The 20,505-nt window shown below is 44.1% G+C and overlaps 1 long non-coding RNA gene across 1 annotated transcript in view; it reads right to left on the bottom strand.

The window, feature by feature from the left end:
- Positions 1-3,797: 3,797 nt before the first annotated feature.
- The window catches only part of LOC138753694 (uncharacterized), a 29,613-nt gene continuing 12,905 nt past the window's right edge, over positions 3,798-20,505 (bottom strand). The window contains exons 2-4 of the long non-coding RNA XR_011351367.1: positions 15,453-15,581; positions 13,868-13,971; positions 3,798-3,917 (exon numbers count right to left, since the gene is read on the bottom strand). This is a non-coding gene — a long non-coding RNA (uncharacterized lncRNA). The remainder of the gene's footprint in view (positions 3,918-13,867; positions 13,972-15,452; positions 15,582-20,505) is intronic.

The following is a 20,505-nucleotide window of genomic DNA, read 5'->3' as shown; positions in this document are numbered from 1 at the left end:
CGTAGATATCTATGTATTTATCATTACCATTCTCTCAGTAAATTATCTTCCTATATTATGCCAATATGATCGTCAAAGTGATGTTTCACAGAAAAAGCAAAAACTAAAAACTGAATAAGACTGACAACTATAAGTGGGATATTGTGTGTGTGTGTGTGTGTGTGTGTGTGAGAGAGAGAGAGACAGGGAGGTGGTACAGTTTGCATAACGATTACAGCGCAATGCTATTACAGCGCCAGCGATTAAGACCGGGATTCAAATCCCACGCTGTCTGTAGGGAGTTTTTACGTTCCCCCAATGTCTGAGTGAATTTTTCCGGCACTCCGGTTTCCTCCCAATATTCAAAAATGTACCGGGGGTGTAGATCAATAGAGTGTAATTGGGTGGTACGTGCTTGTGGGCTGAAATGGCCTGTTACCGTGCTGTATGTCTAAATTTTAAAAAATTAATTTAAATTTTGAATGCTCTTGCAGTAAAAAAAATTACAGTTTGTGATTCCCAGACACATGCTGAAGCAAGCATTTTAATTGGAAGTAAAACTTAAGGTATTTATTTCCTGTTTTGAATAACTTCATGGCATCATTTCACATAACCGGAAGATTCTTCGTGATACATAAACTGAGATACAAATGTGAAATAATCTCCTTGCCAGCTTGCCTGGAATTCTTTCATCAATTCCACAAGACATCACTGTTGAATGGGTTGTGAGAAATCTCCAGATTAAACAGTGGTCTTATTCTCATAGACTTGCTACAAAATATGGCCAGAACTCCATTACAAATCATTTTTCTAGCATGTAACATTTAGGGAGCAGGAACGTATGGCAAAGAAGGAGTTAACTCAGCCAGGAAAGCAAATGGAAGACCTTCTCACTTGACCTTTAAGATGAAGGTCACTGTGTCGCTGCCAGTACTTTCTAAATTTAAGGTTACATCGTCCATAAACTTTTCATTGCTATAATTAGAAAGACATGTCTTGAGTTGATCTATTACAAGTAAAGACGGTTGTGAAGACCACACTGTCCATCAAGTAAATCAGAACAGTACACTGACTTTTGAAGACAAAAAAATAATAAAATGTTGCTGGATGCATCAGAATAAAAAAAAACAAAATTCTCATTTCAACATCCAGGAAAGTGTATCTATGAAAATCTGTGGGAAATTTTATTTTGAGCAGGTCAAATTCACTGTTTAGTCATTGCTGCCATCTAGTGTCCAATGTACAAAGTTCACAAACCCCGAATCTGCTCAAAAGTACAATGGTTCCCCTCCTTATCCGTGGTTTCACTTTCCACGGTTTCAGTTACCCACAGAACAAAACTGATCCAACTACCCCACTCTCTCACCATAGCCCTATATCAGTCCCAACTAATCCTACTTCCCCACTCCCTACCCACTGCCCCGATGTCAGTCCCCACACTGATCCCACTGCCCCACTCTCTGCCCATAGCCCCATGTCAGTCCCAACATTGATCACACAGCCCCATGTCAGTCCCCACACTGATCCCACTGCGCTGCTCTGATCCCACTGCCCCATGTCAGTCACCACACTGATCCCACTGCGCCACTCTCTCACCACAGCCCCATGCCGGTCCCCACAGTGATCCCACTCTCAGCGCACTCCCCACAGCTCTGTATCAGTCCCAACTAATCCCACTGCCCCGCTCTCACACCTCCGTATCAATCCCTACAGTGATCCCACAGCCCTGTGTTAGTCCCCAAACTGATCCCACAGCCCCGTGTCAAGCCCGACACTGATCCCACTGCCCTGCCCTGCTCAGAGCCCCGTGTTGGTCCCCACACTGATCCCTATTTACAAATAAAAAGTTTATAGGTGCACTATAGAATCCCATATTGTTGACGACACTTTCCATATTTTTTCTATTTCCCAATTTCAAAATATGTCATCGATATTCCGAATTACAATCTTATCACTCCAATAAACCAAACCTCTTTGTTGAAGCTTTATGTATCTTTAATTAGTTAATATAAACGTATAATTTTGCATAACTTCACATTGAGATTTTCATAATGATGAAAAGCGTTCAATTATATTTAAAGACATAATGATATGAAACAATTAAAACTAATAAGATATGATCATGAATTCAAAGAAGAGTATTTCGATGCTTACCATGGTTCTTTGAAAACTGAATGCAAGCTTCCCATTCGCCCGGATATTGCAACATATGACATCAGTGTAATTATGGCAACTCCAAATATAGGAATCTTTCTTAAATGGATAGTTTTAAAAGTAACAACAATCAAAAACACAAGATTTAAACCTTTGCACATACAGCATGGTGTTCGTGCAACAACCACATCACATAGTGCCCAGTTTCACAGAATGTATCGTGGACGTTAAGCGGTGCATACCTGTATAGGTTTTGGTACTATCTGCAGTTTCAGGTATCCACTGGGGATCTTGGAACGTATCCCCTATGCGTAAGGGGGGGGTAGGGGGGAAGGGGTGGGACAAACTACTATACTGGAGAAACCCAGCAGGCCATGTAGCATCCATGGATAGCAAAAGGGTTCAGGCCCAAATTGTTGATTGCCTGTTGCTTTCCACGGAAGCTACGTGACCTGCTGAGTTTGAATTTTTGAAAGTTTAGGCATACAGCGCAGTAACAGGCCCTTCTGGCCCACGCACCCAATACCCCAATTAACCTACAACCCCATACGTTTTGAAGGGTGGGAGGAAACTGGAGCACCCGGAGGAAAACCATGCAGACATGGAGAATGTACAGACAGCACCAGATTCGAACCTGGGTCACTGACATTATAATCGTGCCGCAATAATCACCACACTAACTCTGCCGACCAGTACTTTGGTGAAATGCACTGGACCTCAGCATCTGCACGTTTCTCATTTACAGACCCAAATCTCCAGTCCATTTATGTATTCTCCAGTGGTCTGATGTATCATAAATGTAATACACAGTATTGACAAAGGCTATAAGGAACAAATGTCAGTTCCATCACCTTGCTCTAATTATGTTAAAATGTCCTTTATGAGGGAAACCATGAGACATAATAACACAACATTTATAATGTCACCTAATTCAAAGGTTGGAAGGGGATGGGAGTGTGGAGAATCATTACCAGTGACTCTGGAGTTGCTTGTGGCTTGGCATACCCTCCAGCAAGCAATTATCCCAGCCACTCCCCTTTTCTCTGAAACACACATAAACTGGAAGGATCACTTAACTAAGTTTTGGTGAATGATGGCACTAAGGTTATTGTATAAAATGAAAATTAAATGTTTAGGTTGTTTGACTGTATTAAAGATGATATATTAAACATCACATTTTTCAGTAGGGAGAATCTACTAAACATCTCACATTGGCATGTTCATAACTCCCTTGTGATCTTGCCAAACAACAGTACGAGGGCTTCCACTGCTGGTAACTGCATGACATAATCCTACTGATTTCATTGTGATTTCCCCTCATCTAAGGAATTAGACTCCTCCAAGTGGCCCACAAACAGAATTATTATATACCAGCTGGAAAATTTAGAACTTTCTAAATCTTTGATCTTAATTTGGTAATTGTACAATGTATTGGGAGTTGATTTTATCCAAGCAAAATAAAGTTTATTCAAATATTTCAGATGCTATAAGATATGGCAGAATTAAAAGGGAATGTACATTTGGCACAGTTCTAAATATGCCTCAAGTTAGAAATGGAATTAGAATATTTTGTTTCAACTTTTCCTGTGCAATTCATCAAACTGCACATGCAATAGGAAACTCCGATTTATTCCAAATCATATCATGAGTTTTATTGACATTTTGTAACTGGGCTGATCACACATGATATTTATATGGAAACATTGATTGCAGGATATCAAGGTGTCGTGGACACACTGCCCTCCAGGTCTGTTCCCAGCATGAAATACGGCAACAATAAGATTCTGTAGAGACAAATTTTGGAGGTTAACGTACAGAGGTTAACGTACAAAGAGCTCATTAAGCATGTACATTACACAAGTAAATATTATCTTTCTATGTGTCTTAAAGATGTTTAATGATGATATTATGATGTCCACCACTGACCATATCCTTATTTATGTGGGTGTCAGTGCTCATGAGTTGCTAAAACACATGAATTCTCTGACAACCAGGGGTACAGTTCTGCCAGAGCTCACTGGAGAGCTGCTCTGGCACCACATGGGGACACTCCAGGCACTCATGGGGACACTCCAGGCATCTTATGGGGACACTTCAAGTACCTCATGGGGACACTCCAGGTACTACATGGGGACACCAGGCACTCATGGGGACACTCCAAGTACCTCACAGGGACACTACAGACATCTCATGGGGACACTCCAAGCACCACATGGGGACACTCCAAGTACCTCACGGGACACTCCAGGCACCTCACGGGGCAGCTCCAGCACTTCACGGGGACACTCCAGGCACTTCATGGGATCACTCCAGGCACCTCATGGAAACACTCCAGGCACCTCATGTAGACACTCCAAGTACCTCATGTGGACACTCCAGGCACCTCATGTAGACACTCCAAGCACCTCATGTGGACACTCCAAGCACCTCATGGAAAAACTCCAGGCACTTCATGGGAACACTCCAGGCACCTCATGTAGACACACCAGGCACCACATGGGGACACTCCAGACCCCTCATGGGAACACTCCAGGCACCTAATGGGGACATTCCAGGCATCTCATGGGGACACTCCAGGCACCTCATGTGGACACTCCAAGCACCTCATGGAGACATTCCAAGCACCTCATGGGGACACTCCAGGCACTTCATGGGAATGCTCCAGGTATCTCATGGGGACACTCCAGTCACCTCATGGAAATGCTCCAGGTATCTCATGGGGACACTCCAGGGATCTCATGTGGGCACTTCAGGTACCGCATTGGGATGTGCCAGCATTTCCTTGTCATTGTCTTTTGGTGAGGTCTGGCACCTAAAAAATTAGCACTGCTCCCCTAATCGTTAGGCAGTGGAATTATTTCTCATCATATTTGCTGTGGATTTAGTGACCTGTTAGGCAATTTCAGAAGGAATAATATTGTTTTGAACTGGAGATGCATAGGGATCAAAAATGGTAGATTTACTTCATGACTACATATCCATGCGCCAGATAGGATTTTAAATAACTACAATAGTTTCAGAGCCACTGTTACTGATGGTTTTTTTTTGTAACCAAGAGAGATTTAATTGAATGACTACAGGTCATTGAAGTCTGAGAGTCAATCATCACAGAGGGTGATTGGATCCAAAATGAGGATGCAGAGAAAGAGACAATTGGCGCACAATTGGAGACAGCTAGTCGGGAGTTTGTGTGGAAGGACATGCAGACAGGGCAAAATTGCTGCAATGAGGATGAGTTGCAATGTAACAGGGAGTCAAAGTAAGTAACAAGTACATGGCTAAATGGTTTTGTATTTAAAAGCATATTGTATAAGAAATAAAGTGGATGACCTTGTAGTGCAACTACAGATTGCAAGGTATGATGTTGTGGCCATCATAGTGTCGTGGATAAAGGATGGATGTGATTGGGAGCTGAATGTCCAATGATACATACTGTGTTGAAAGGAAAGGCAGATAAGCAGAGGAGGTGACGAGAATGAGAAGTTGTGGGTTGAGTTAACAAATGGCAACGGTAAAAAATATATTGTTGGCAGTTATATACAGTCCTCCAAACAGTAGCCAGGATGAGGACACAAATTACAACAGCAAATAGAAAAGGCATGCCAGAAGGGTGATGTTATGGTAGTCATGGGTGTAAAGGTTAAACACCTTGCGTTTTTGATTCTTAGTTAATTTTGTGCCATAGTGACGATGATGTAATATGCCATAATATCCACCCAGGCTAATTAGCTTGCTCTCATTCTACAAGATGTGAAGGAAGCGTGAGCACGAGAAATTTTTCTTTAAATTTTGTATCTCTAAATAAATATCTTTGTATTTTATAGCAGTCTTTAGCTATTGCTTTTGTTATGACAATTTTTAAGAGATTAGAGTCTAAAGGACTGTCTTTATACAGTAAATGCTTTGTTATTCACCATCATGAAAGTCTTGGGAGAAGCTATGCAAGATTTTTATCTGTTCCATCAATGAATTAAACCTACATAAAGTAACAGCCACAGAGTTTGATTTATTGAATTAAAGTGATCTAAATTTGGGATATCACAGCTCACACTTTGGAAGATGAAATTAGGATGTATTAGAATAAGGAAAGTGTTGTCTACAATGGGGAATTTTAACATGCAAGTAGATTGGGTAAACTGGGTTGGGACTGTATCTCAAGAGAGAGAACTTGTAGAATGCCCGTGAGATGACTTCTTAGAACAACTTGTGGCTCAGCTGAGTAGGGAAATGGCAATTATGGATTGGGTATTGGGTAAAGGAACCCTTAGGAGGCAGTGGTCATGACATAATGAAATTTATCCTGCAGTTTGAGAGGGAGAAACAAAAATCAGAGGTGTCATTATTCCGGTGGGATAGAGAGGATTACAGAGATACGAGAGAGGATCTGGCAAAAGTTAATTGGAAAGGAATACTAGCAGGGAGGATGACAGAGTAGCAATGGCTGGACTTTTGGCAAGAAATAAGGAACATGCAGTGGTAAGGCATTGCGAACCTTCTCAGCCATCAACCAGAGTGAGTCTGATCCCTAAGATTAGCCTCACAGTGTTTAAAATGGAAATTGAACTCGCATTAGTTCATACTCAATCTGAGATCTGACTCACACTTTCTGACCAATGAGAGTAGTCTCACAATTTCTGACCACTGAGATGAGACTCACACTCTCTAATCCTGAGATCAGACTCACACTCTCCGACCCCGAGACCAGAATCAAATTCCCTGACCCCTGAGACCTGACTCAAGCTCTCTGACTCCTGTGACAAAACTCACACTGTCACACACTGTTTGAAACCTGAGAATAGACTCACAGTGAATCCCTTGTAAAAACATTCACACTGTCTGACCCCCAACACCAGATCTGACCACTCACACTCTCTGACCCTCAGATTGGACTCGACTGCCAAAATCTCCTCCTTGATACTTCTCATGTGGTCCAGGATTTCAAAATTATTTTCCTTCATTTCCTTGTCCACAGGAAACCTTTCTTTCCACACAAAGGCTGTCATGTGGATCTTTAATGGAACAAATTCTCTCCCTGTATTTTTAATATACCTATAGAATCTCTTGGGATTTTGCTTTATCCTGTCTGCCAGCTCTCTCTCATGTCTGCTTTTTGCCCTTCTTATTTCCCTCTAAAGTGTTCTCTGTCATATTTCATAACATAACATAACATAACAATTACAGCACGGAAACAGGCCATTAGGCCCTTCTAGTCCGCACCGAACCAAACACCCCTTTCTAGTCCCACCTCCCTGCACAATGCCCATAACCCTCCATCTTCTTCTCATCCATATACCTGTCCAACCTTTTCTTAAATAATACAATTGACTCCGCCGCCACTATTTCTCCCGGAAGATCATTCCACACGGCTACCACTCTCTGAGTAAAGAAGTTCACCCTCATGTTACCTCTAAACCTCTGCCCCTTAATTCTTAACTCATGTCCTCTTGTTTTAATCTTTCCTCCTCTTAACGGAAATAGTCTATCCACATCCACTCTGTCTATCCCTTTCATAATCTTAAATACTTCTATCAAATCCCCTCTCAACCTTCTACGCTCCAAAGAATAAAGACCTAATCTGTCCAATCTCTCCCTATACTCTAGATGCTTAAACCCAGGTAACATTCTGGTAAACCTTCTCTGCACTCTCTCCACTCTGTTTATATCCTTCCTATAATTAGGCGACCAGAACTGCACACAGAACTCCAAATTAGGCCGCACCAACGTCTTATACAATCTCAACATCACCTCCCAACTCCTATATTCCATGCAATGATTGATAAAGGCCAGCATACTAAAAGCCTTCTTCACCACCCTATTCACGTGAGTTTCTACCTTCAGGGAACGATGAACCGTCACTCCTAAATCTTTCTGCTCTTCTGTATTCCTCAATGCTCTCCCATTTACCACGTATGTCCTATTCTGATTCTTCTTACCAAAATGAAGCACCTCACACTTATCAGCATTAAATTCCATCTGCCATTTTTCAGCCCACTTTTCTAAGCAGCCCAAATCCCTCTGCAATCCTTGAAAACCTTCTTCATTATCCACTATTCCACCTATCTTAGTATCGTCTGCAGATTTACTAATCCAATTCACCACCCCATCATCTAGATCATTAATGTATATAACGAACAACAATGGGCCCAATACAGATCCTTGAGGCACACCACTGGTCACCGGCCTCCAACCTGACAGACAATTATCCACTACCACTCTCTGGCCTCTCCCTTTCAGCCAATGTTCAATCCATTTGACTATCTTAAAATTTATACCTAAAGACTGCACCTTCCTAACTAACCTTCCATGTGGTACCTTATCGAAGGCCTTACTGAAGTCCATATAGACAACATCCACTGCGCTACCCTCATCCACATTCCTAGTCACCTCTTCAAAAAATTCAATCAGATTGGTCAAACATGACCTTCCTCCCACAAATCCATGTTGAGTGCTCCTGATCAGACCCTGTCTATCCAGATGTTTATAAGTACTATCTCTAAGAATTTTCTCCATTAATTTACCTACCACAGACGTCAAACTTACAGGCCGATAGTTGCCAGGCTTCCTCCTTGAACCCTTTTTAAATAACGGAACCACATGCGCAATGCGCCAATCCTCCGGCACTATCCCCATATCTAATGACATTTGGAAAATTACCGCCAGAGCCTCTGCTATTTCCTCCTTCACTTCTCTCAGTGTCCTGGGGAAGATCCCGTCTGGTCCCGGAGACTTATCCACCTTTATATTCTTCAAAAGCCTTAAAACTACACCTTTTGTAATCTCTATATTCCCCATATTTACCCAATTTGCTTTTTTTATCTCACATCTCCCAATATCCTTCTCCTTAGTGAATACCGAAGAAAAGAAACTGTTCAATATCTCCCCCATTTCTCTAGGCTCCACACACAGTTTTCCGCTCTGATTCTCTAAGGGACCAATTTTGTCTCTAGCTTTCCTCTTACCATTAACATATTTGTAGAACTCTTTTGGATTAGTTTTCACCCTGCTTGCCATAGTTTTCTCGTACCTTCTTTTAGCTTTCCTAATTCCTCTCTTAAGATTCCTCTTACATTCAATGTATCTTTCAAACATCTCCTTAACTCCATGCTTCTTATATCTAATGTACACCTCCCTTTTTCTTCGAACCAAGTTTCCAATATTCCTTGAAAACCACGGCTCTCTCAAACCTTTTGCCCCTCCTTTTAACCTAACAGGAACATAAAGCTTTTGCACTCTCAAAATCTGATCTTTAAAAGACTTCCATCTCTCTACTACATCCTGCCCATAAAACAAATTGTCCCAATGCACACCCTGCAAGTCCTTTCGCATCTCCTCAAATCTAGCTTTTCCCCAATCAAAAACCTCAATCCTTGGCCCTGATTTCTCTCTTTCCATAATGACATTGAAGCTGATGGCATTATGATCACTGGACCCGAAGTGCTCGCCAACACTAACCTCCGTCACTTGACCCATCCCATTTGCCAACAGTAGATCTAACACATAGCATCTAACACATAGCATCAAGGAATTCATTTGATCTGGACTATTTAAGTCAGACATATACCTTCTTTTTTCCTGACCAGACCCTTATGTTCTAGAATTCCTTAAATTTGCCAACCTTACTTTACAGATTTAAAAAAAAATCTACAACACCTTGTTTCCATTCTGCAATGTTTCAATGTTGGCACTGATTTCTGGAACGTTCCTCTGAGTATAGGGAAGCCAAAGGGAAATTCACGCTCTCTTTAAGAGCAAAACCGAGGCTTGCGGCATGTATAAGCAGCGAGGATCAAGTGTATACCTGGGAGAGTTTTGGAAACTAAGGAGCAAGCTAAAAATGAAATCAGGAGGGCACAAATGAGACAGGAGATCACTCTGGCAGATAATATTAAGGATAATCCCAATACCAATTCATATTCTTTTCATGTTTTGCACGCACAATGACACCATTTCGACCAATAGATGCACAACATTTGCCAGCCTCTTCTGGCACCTCACTTCTACTTAATAACGACTCAAAAATCTTCACTAGGCTACTAGCCATTTCCTTGCTTCTTTCCCACTGTGTCCTTGCATTTATCTGAACAGGCCCAGGAGATTTGTCTCCCTTCATATGCGATAGGATTTTTAGCCATTACTCAGCTATAATGCTTCCTGTTCTTAAGACACTACCATTGACTGCCCCATTCCCTAGTCCTCAGGTCTTTCTCCACAGTAAAACAGTAAGAGTGTAGCGGGTTGTGAGTGTGGTGATATGTAATTACATCACTAGGTCACCACAGGTCATCCCAGTGACCTTGTATATAAAGCATTCCAGAGCTAAAGTCTAGCCTTCCAGGTTTGTCTTGCAGAGAGACAAGACCACTTAGTGTACATATTAGTTTATTAAATTGCACTGACAATAACTACATCAGCAGTGCGAGTATAAAACAGCTTTACTAAACTAATATGTACACTAAGAGGTCTTGTCTCTCTGCAAGATGAACCTGGAAGGCTAGACTGTAGCTCTGGACTGCTTTATACACAAGGTCACCGGGATGACCCCTGGTGATCTAGTAGTGTACATATCACCACAGTGAGCGAGCGCAGCGAAGGGACTAAGGCAACAGGCTGGGAGCTTGAGTCTAACAACTGCTTTAGTTTGAATTCCGTGCTGCAGCCCTTAAGCCAATCTGCGGTCCTGCACCCAACATCCTGGCACTTGCGTCTCACTGATGCAAGCGTGCACGTGCCCATCCGGTCTGGACTGGAAAAGATGGTCCCGCGATGCAATCCTTGCCGCAGCTGCCCCGCCAGCCACCCGTGACAAGCGGGGCAAGTTCACCACTGCAAACATGCGTCACCACAAAAGCAGGCTTTGAGGACCTTCTCCATCTCCTGTGGTTCCACACAGAGTTGACTTCATTGATTCTTGAGGGGTTGCATTTATTTTTCTCGGTTACCCTTTTTCACTTTATGCACTGATGAAATCTGTTGAGATTATCCTTAATATTTTCAACCTTTCATTACTGCAGTCAGAGGTTCCTAGCTGCTTCAAAAGGGCATCAATCATCACAGTGTGTAAGAAGAGCCGTGTGAGCTGTCTAAATGACTATCGCCCAGTAGCACTTACATCTGCTGTGATGAGAAGTTCTGAAAGGTTAGTCATGGCCAGAATTAACAGAGGTCTGGGCAATTCACCTACCATCACAATTGCTCTACAGCAGATGCAATATCACTGGCCCTCCACACATCTCTGGATCACCTCAAAAACAGCAGCTCATACATATGGCTGCTCTTCATAGGCTACAGCTCAGCCTTCAACACCATTATTTCCTCAATGCTGGTCAAAAACCCCAAACACTGGGCCTCTGCATCCCCCCTCTGCGATTGGATCCTTGACTTCCTCATTGGAAGTCCACAATGTACCCGAACAACACAGGCACACCTCAAGGATGTGTGCTTAGCCCACTGCTCTACTCACTATATATCCATGACTGTGTGGACAGGCACAATTCCAATGCTATCTATAAATCTGCCATTGACACAATGGTTGTCCGCAGAATCACAAACGACAATGAGGAGGTGCACAGGAGGAAGATAGATCAGTTAGTTGAGTGGTGCAATGCCAACAAACTTACACTCAATGTTAGCAAAACCAAGGAGATAATTGTGGACCAAGGGGAAGTCAGGAAACGTGACCCAGTCCTCATTGAGGGCTCAGTAGTGGAGAGGGTCAAGAACATCAAATTCCTGAGTGTCAACATCTCCAAGGGTCTGTCCTGGAGTCGCCTTGTTGATGCAATCAAGAAGGAGGCTTGCCAACAGCTATACTTTGTGAGTGTTTGAGAAGATTCATACGTCAATGAAAACTCTTGAAACTTCTACATGTGTACTTGAGAGCATTCTGGCTGGTTGCGTCACTGCCTGGTAAGGAGGTGCCAACACTTAGGAGAAAAACAAACTTAGCCTGCAATCTCACGGGCACCAGACTTCACTTCATCGAGGACATCTACAAGAAGTGGGGTCTTAATAATGCAACCTTTATCCTCAAGAACCCCCCACCTCCCAGGGTTTTCCCTCTTCACTCTGCTACCAGAAAGAAAAAGGTACAGGAGCCTCAAGACGAGCACTCAATGGCACAAAGACAGCTTCTTTCCCTCTGCCATCAGATTCCTGAATGATCAATGAACCATAGACAGTGCCTCCATTTGACTTTTCATGCATTATTATTTTGTAAGGTGGTTTATATGAATGTTCACATTGTGAAGCTGCCACAAAACAATACATTTTGTAACTTGTTCATGACAATACATTCTGATTCTGAATATTATCTGCTTGATCACCCATCAACTAATGTGAGTCGATTTCAGGTTCAGATGATGTGAGGCTAATCCCAGGGGTAAGACAGTGTGAGTCTTGTCTCAGGGGTCAGAGAGTGTGAGTTAGGTGTCAGTTGTCAGACAGTGTGAGTCTGGTCTCAGCAGTCGGACAATGTAATCTGAGTGATTGGTCAGATAATGTGAGTCTTGTCTCAGGGGTCATCCAGTTTGAGTCTGATCTCGGAGGTCAGAGTGTGAGTTTGGTTACAAGGGTCAGATGGTGTGAGTTATCTCAGTGGTCAGACGGTGAATCTGGTCTCAGGGATCAGACAGTGTGAGTACTTTTAAAAGGGACCGACAGTATGAGTCTGTTCTCAGGTGTCAGACTGTAAATTTGTTTGCAGGTGTGAGACGGTGTGAGTTTTGTCACAGGGGTCAGAGAAAGTAAGTCTGGTTTGAGGAGTCAGGGATCAGAGACCATAAGTCTCATCTCAGAGATCAGAGAATTTGTGACTTCTTTCATTGGTCAGACAGGGTGCATCAGGTCTCGTGGTCAGACAGTGTGAGCCTTTGTTCATGGTCAGACAATGTGTGTATGATCTCAGGGTTCATCTAGTTTGAGTCTGATCTCAGGGGTCAGACAGTGTGAGTCTGATCTCAGGGGTCTGACAGAGTGAGTTTGGTCTCGGGGTCAGACATTGTTCATAGTCAGACAATGTGTGTCTGATCTCAGGGGTCAGATGGCGTGAGTCTGGTCTAAGGGGTCAGAGAGTGTGAGTCAGATATCCGGGGTTAGACAATGTCAGTCTCATCCCAGGGGTCAGACATTGTGAGTCTGGTCTCAGGATCAGACATGGTGAGTCTGGTCTCAGGATCAGAGATTGTGAGACTGATCTCAGGAATCAGACAGTGTGTCCGGTGTCAGGGTCAGACAGTGTGAGCCTTTGCTCATGGTCAGACAGTGCGAGTCTGATCTCATGAGTCAAACTGTTTGAATCTTATCTCAATGGTCAAACAGTGACAGCCTGATTTCAGGTGTAAGACAGTGGAGTCTGATCTCAGTGTTTAGACAGTGAGAGTATAGGCTCGGTTAAGACTCTGTAAGTCTGATCTTGGGGTTTAGAAAGGGGTCAGACAGAGTGGGTCCGGTTTCAGGAGTCAGAGAGTGAGTCAAATCTCAGTTGTTAGACAGTGTCTGTCTGGACTCAGCAGTCAGACAATGTAATAGTCAGAAAGTATGAGTCTGATCTAAGCATCAGAGAGTGTGAGTGGTCAGCCACTTTAAGCCCAATCTCAGAGGTCATACAGTTTTAGCAGGGTCACAGTGGCAGACAATAGGTACTTTCAATTTGCAGCACCCGGGGTAGCCCTCCTGGGACCCGAGCGGGATGTGTGGGCTGGATGCACCTTCCCAATAGCAGCCTAACCTAACCTACCTGTTAAATCGCCAACCCAGCAATTTAATGGCGATTCCGTCCCTGCGATGACATGGTGAGTGATCCGGGAAGGATGTCCAGATGCTGGCCGTCCAATTCTGATGCTGCAACACAGCAGGCAAGTATTTTGAGCACCATTGTCAGGTGGATGCTGCAATCAGTTGAGGAACAGCAGAGTCTAAACGCTGCATGATAGAGGAATTGGGGGATATGGGGAGAAGGCAGGTAGGTGGAGTTAGGTCATAAATTACATCAGGCATGATCGTATTGAATGGCGGAGCAGGCTCGATGGGCCATTTTTGGCCTACTCCTGTTCCTACTTCCTATGTTCCTATATGTTCCTATGTTTCACAAATGAAGAGATGGCTGGAGGAGGATGAAGAGGATAGGTGGGCTGAGCTTGCCATACAGAGATGTAGGCGGCTGGCTTATGTGCGTTCTTTCAAAGCATGATTGAAACCAGAATGAGGAGGAAGATAGAAAGGGACCAGTACTGTGGGGGAACTTCCAGTCTAAATTTGATGATGAGGTGTGGCGGGCACATTTCCGAATGTCGAAGAGCACCTTCACCTTCCTATGTGACCTCCTCAAGCCAGAATTGAGGCATCAGGTGACAAACTTCAGAAGACCTCTGGAACTTCATGCCCAACTTGCCATTACCTTGTGGTGGCATGCTGCCCCATGTGAATCTCATACCATCAGTGTTCTTTTTGGGGTTGGTTTACGACTGCGTGGATGGTGGTGATACAGGTGACTTGCAGCTTGAGATCGACCCTTAGGAGATGTTTCATTCAGCTACCAAGTGGAGCAAGCCCCGCAGGAGACAAGAAACGGGTTTGCAGATAAAGAATACCCAATGTGCACTAAAGCTATTGACAGCACACATTCCCATAATTTCCCCACAAGAGGCCGACTCAGCCTACTATAACCGTAAGGGGTGGCACTCTGTGATTCTTCAACCTGTCTTAGACCACGAATGCCGATAATGGAATTCCTCACTTTTCTATAATTGTCTTCCTGAAGAAATAATTGCCCACAGGTTGTCACTCAATGGATTGTACTGTTTGCTTTCAGCTTCACAGATGTTAATGTGGGTTGGCCAGGTGGCACTCACAATGCTAGGGTTTTAGCCAACTCGCCCATTTACAGGAAGGCTGAGGATGCGGGCCACTATCTGTTCCCACAGGAAGTAAGTATCTAAACCACACTGGACAGTATGTGTGCATGTCTGACACATTTACATTGGGCCACCATGACATGTGCATAAAGTAGTTTAAAATGTGTGCATGTAATAATCCATGGGAGAGCTATATGAGGTATTCACACTTGTTTTTTACTACTTACTGGTATCCATGCGAGTTGATGACATTGAAATCCCAGCACATCTGGTCGGGGACCCTGCCTACCCCCTCAGGAATTGGCTTATGAAAGAGTTCACACAGCATCGCACTTTCAATCAGCAGATGCAGGAATACAACGATCGTTTGAGCTCGGCATGGATAGTGGTGGAGAATACCTTTGGATAGCTTAAGGGCCACTGGAGGCGTTTGAGCAAGCGGATGGACAATAATATGGTTTTCATTACCTAGGTGGTTATTGCCTGCTATATCCAGCATAACATATGCGCCCGAGTTGAACATCACTACGGAGCAGGTGCTTCCTCAGCCAGAGAGAAATCCTTTGAATGGTTCAACAGCGCGTGTTACCTGTGATACTATAAAATGTAGAATTCAACATGATTTCAAAGTTCAACTTTATTGAATGACATAACAGGTCAGGTCGTGCAATGTCAGAATTTGACAAAGTAGAACATTGGTCAATAAAAAGGTGTGCAAACTCATTGCAGAATGTTAAATATCAACCAGTCCAAATGTACAGTTATAAAGTGGCGTGCCTGTCTCCATTTAATGGAGGTTACTTGCTGCTTGCATTTATTACCATCTATTGTAAACATATGCTGATCCATTGCTATACATTCTTGTGGTGAGCTGCAATTTAAGTTCACAAATAATATAGTATAATCTGAAACGCTCACATGACAGTCTTTTAATGCTACACTGCAAACATTTTCCTTACAGTAATGTGCTATAAAGGTTGTCATGTAATTCTTTAACTTTGGCCCACCATAAGGAAGACAGAGAGTTGCCATTTTGTCAAGCACCCCTCACAGAAATGAGGCCCCGGCAAGGAAAGAACTAACGGCCCCTGGCTTACAAGACCAGCTCTAACCATTGGGCTATTGGAGCCTCCATTGAGAGAAAGGATATACAAAACAATTCAATAGGAATCCCTCATTTACTGCTCTTTAAGGTACTGCATGAAGGATGAGGTAGAGGGGGATGACTGAAATACTCAATCTCCCCTTGAGATTGGTTGCTCTCCCCAGCTACGGGATGGTACACATGCTGTGGGTTGGCAGGCAGGTAAGGGGACTGTTGCAATTGAGGCTGCATCGGGTGAAGTGTGGAGGTGGAATGTTGCTGGGAGAATGATGTGGGAGGAAGGGGGGGCAGAATGCAAGGAACATTGCAGTGGGCGGGACTGAAGTGCAATGGAGCAGTTCATCAGGTGCATCATTTCCTGCATCATGGAGATCTGTTCCTGAAGGGTGGTCAGGATCCCAGCTATGCCATCCAAGCTGTGCCTCACCGCATCCTTGCTGATTCCCCTGCAGACACCTGTACTGCTCCAGCCTTCTCTCATGCTGTATGTGGTCATGCTCCTCCTCTCCCCCTCTACCTCCATATGACGATGCACATCGCTGTGGTCAGGTTCTGTGCCTGGATGGGTCTCCTCCCCTCCAAGCCTGTAGGGCAACAAATAAAAGTTAAAGAGCACATACGTCAAGGCCAAGATACCACTGGACAAACACTTCGGAATAGAAAATGCGAAGGAGACTTGAATTAAAAGACGCTCCTGCACACGCTGTTCAACTTTGTCGTCCGCATGGTGCCTCTCCACCGTTGGTGTGCTTGGACTGCATGGGGCATCTGGGGGCATGTATGCCTGTGACGGCACATGGTCCGAGCTCCTCCTGCTGTCGTGCGCCTGGCTGCTGGGATCCTTCTGTAAGATGTCCTCCATCTCACCTCTATCAGCCTCAGCACATGGTTCGCAGGAGGCCACGGTGGCACTGGGGCATGATGCCTCCATGGGAGGTGTTTGTCTCACTGGCATGTGGGCTGTCAACACTCTCCGGGCTATCCAAGTTCGCCATCAGGGAAAGAGTGATTGCCGACGGGCTAATGCCCCAAATCTGAAATGCCTGTTGATTATAGGGCCAGTATAAGCGCTCTTTACTCCACTGACTCTTGTGGTCATTAACCTGCATAAATCTCTTGCACATGTTTTTCAGTTTATTTATGACCTGCATTTTGGTCTCCTTGTACCCAGCCTCCCTCAGCTTGAGCACCATGAGATCAATACACCTGACCATTTTTCACGGTGCATGACAAGTGGTGACTTACATCTGGATCACCCCTTAAGGAAAGCAGCTGTTTCACCTCAGCATCCAACCATTGGTCAGCCGTTACTCAAATTTGTAGAATTGCTGATGGAAGGTGTTCTCTTCAAATATCTGAACAGATAACTACCAGAAATCCAAAATGAAAATTGAATGTCCCTTTTCCGGTACAAATCCACACAGGTCTCCAAATGAGTAAGGTCTGCAAGATGATCTGCAGTCACAACTCTGGAGGAACAGGCTTAAAAGCTGAATAAACATCCTTTTCTGTAAATAAGCACACAGTGTGATCACACAGTGCATACTTTTCCAGACACAATCACTACAGATGAAATAAAAATTCACCAACTAAAATTGAACTAAAAACACGTTGCTACCACGTTAATAAAAATCTTTTTGCTAACCTGCACTGCACACTTCTATCTCTGCAATTGAACCTCGCGCCAACGTGCTGGCTCAGGGATGCACACACACGAGCGCCGACATCACCAGAGTAATCAGGTCCACCATTTCCTCCTTTCCAATTTATGGAGTAGGATTCCCACATGAGTTTTACCACTTCTGAGGTAGATCTGGGACCTGATTGGGTTTTGACCGGGTTGACTCGGTTGAACCCTTTCAAGCAGCCATGTACCTGGGTCGTCAATCGAGAAAATTGCCGAGTTAACCCTATTTTACATGGCAATTTGAAAGGGCCTAGTGTAACTTTGGTCTCAGTGTCAGGGGTCAGACTCTCTGACTTAGGGGTCAGACAGTATGATTCTGATCTCAGGAGTCAGACTTTGTGAGTCTAGTTGAACAGAGTCTAGTTGAGTCTGGTCTCAGGGTTTGGAGAGTGTGAATCTGATCTCAGTGGTCAGTCATTGTGAGTCACTGCTCAGACAGTGCAAACTTAAGATTCAAGATTCAATTTACTGACATGTAATAAAAACAGTCATACTACATGAAATTGCTTTTGTTCGTTGTAAAGGAGACAGTTTCGCCATCGGCAGAAATTACCTGAAGCACCTCTTATAGTCAGAGAAAGAGAAGCCAAAGATAGTCCCCCCAGAGTCACCGAGCGTCCATTGATTCACTCCCGCAGCCTTCATAGTGACAGAGAGCACAGTCCAAATCATTCACAACAGTGGTCAGTCATTATGAGTCGGATCTCAGTGCTCAGACAGTGCAATTCTGATGTCAGGGGTCTGATTGCGAGTCTTGTCTCAGTGGTCAGACTGTGAGCATCGGGTCTCAGAGCTCGTACAGTGTGAGTCTCATCCCAGGGTACAGAGAGTGTGAGTACTAGCGAGAGCAGGAGTTCTGGCAAGAGCGGGAGCATGAGCTCTGGGGGGAACAGCAGCGAGGAGCCGGACTCGACCAGAGCCCAGACACGATGAGACCCAGTGAGGCCAGGCAGGAACAGCAGCATGGGATCGGACTCAGTGAAGCAAGGCCCGACAGGAGCAGTGGCGAGGAGCCCAGACATGGTGAGGCCTGGCGAGGCTAGGCAAGGGCAGCGGCAAAGAGGAGCTCAATTTTTGACCTTTAGCAATTAAAATGTCTTGTTGGTAATGTATAACAAATTTCAGTGATCTCCTAGAGCTCTGCTTGGTTGCCATTAGGGAATAATTGGCCACAGGTTTTTTCTTTCATTTCTCGCTTCCCCCAAGAGCCACATTACCAGCATATTAGGCAGAGAGTGGTAGTAATCCTAAAGGAGCAGTGGTGATAGATAGAGGGAAATAGAGATAGAGGGAGTTAGATAGAGAGAAAGATAGGGAGAGATAGAGATAGAAAGAGAGAGAGAGAGCGAGAGAGAGAGAGAGAGAGAGAGAGAGAGAGAGAAAGAAAGAGAGAGAGAGAGAGGGAGAAAGAGGATATGGCAGTCAAGTCAAGGGAATGCATTTCTTGCAGGATCTGGGTTGTCAGGGTCCCTAAATACTTAATCCAGCTGCAGTTGCCTGACAAACTGAGTCAAACTGAGTTAAGGAACTCTGGATCATTCGGGGGCCAGAGGGTGTGATTGACAAGAGTTACAGGGACACTATCACACCTAATAGGCAGGAGGTGGGTAGATGGGTGACAGTCAGGCGAGGGAAAGGGAACAGGCAGGGAGTGCAGGGCACCCCTGTAGGTGTCCGCCTGAATATCAAGTACATAATTTTATATATTTTTGAGGGAAACGGCCTACCAGGCACAAGACACGGCAATCAGGTCTCTAGCACAGAGTCTTGTCTTGTGGTTAAGAAGGGAAGAGAGGAGAAAAGGCAAGCTGTAGTGAAAGGGGTCAGTTAAGAGGATCTGTGGAGGTGATCAAGTATCCTGAATGGTATGTTGCATCCCTGGTGCAAGGGTCCAAAATATCTTAGAGTTCTTAGCATTCTCAGGAGGTGGGTGAGCAGCCAGTTGTTATTGCGCATGTAGGGACTAATAATGTGCGTACGAAGGGTGAGGAGGTCCTGCAAGGAGACTTCAGGGAGCCAGGCTCTAGGTTGAAGGACAGGACCTCCAGGGTAATGCTTGCAAGATTGCTACTTGTGCCATGTGCTGGTGAGGTTAGAATAGGAGGATAATGCAATCTAACAAGTGGCTGAAGTCATCGTGTAGGAGGGAGGGCTTCAGGTTTCTGGATTATTGGGTTCTCTTCCAGGGAAGATGGGACATGTTCTGACGGGATGCTTTGCATTTGATCTGCAAGGGCCCTAATATCCTTGCTGGCAGGTTTGCTAGTGCTGTTCCGGTGGGTTTAAACTAGATTTGTGCGGGGGAGGGGAGCCAGAGGTCCAGAGCAGATAGAGTGGAGGAGGGAAAAGTTAATGTGAAAATTGCAGGCACCATGAGAAGTCAATGGGTTAAGCATGGTATAAATATTCTCAGGTGCATGTATTTCAATGCAAGGAGTATTGTAGGAAAGGCAGATGAGCTTAGAGCGTGGATTGGCACGTGGAATTACGACATTGTGGTCATAAGTGAAACTTTGTTGCAGGAGGGGTAGGAGTGGCAGCTCAATGTTTTTTTAAAAACTTTATTTATAAACTTTTAAAAATAATGTAAAATTAATAACAACAGCAGAAAAAAAGATTTTTATACAATATAATAAACCCCCCTCCAGGGGAGCCAAAAAAACCCATAAAAGATATACAATATTTTAAGATATTTCCAAATCCATATATTCTAAATAAGATGATCACAT

Source organism: Narcine bancroftii, chromosome 1 (genome assembly GCF_036971445.1).
Source record: "Narcine bancroftii isolate sNarBan1 chromosome 1, sNarBan1.hap1, whole genome shotgun sequence".
Taxonomy (NCBI): Eukaryota; Metazoa; Chordata; class Chondrichthyes; order Torpediniformes; family Narcinidae; genus Narcine; species Narcine bancroftii.
This window is presented reverse-complemented; position numbering and strand designations above follow the sequence as displayed.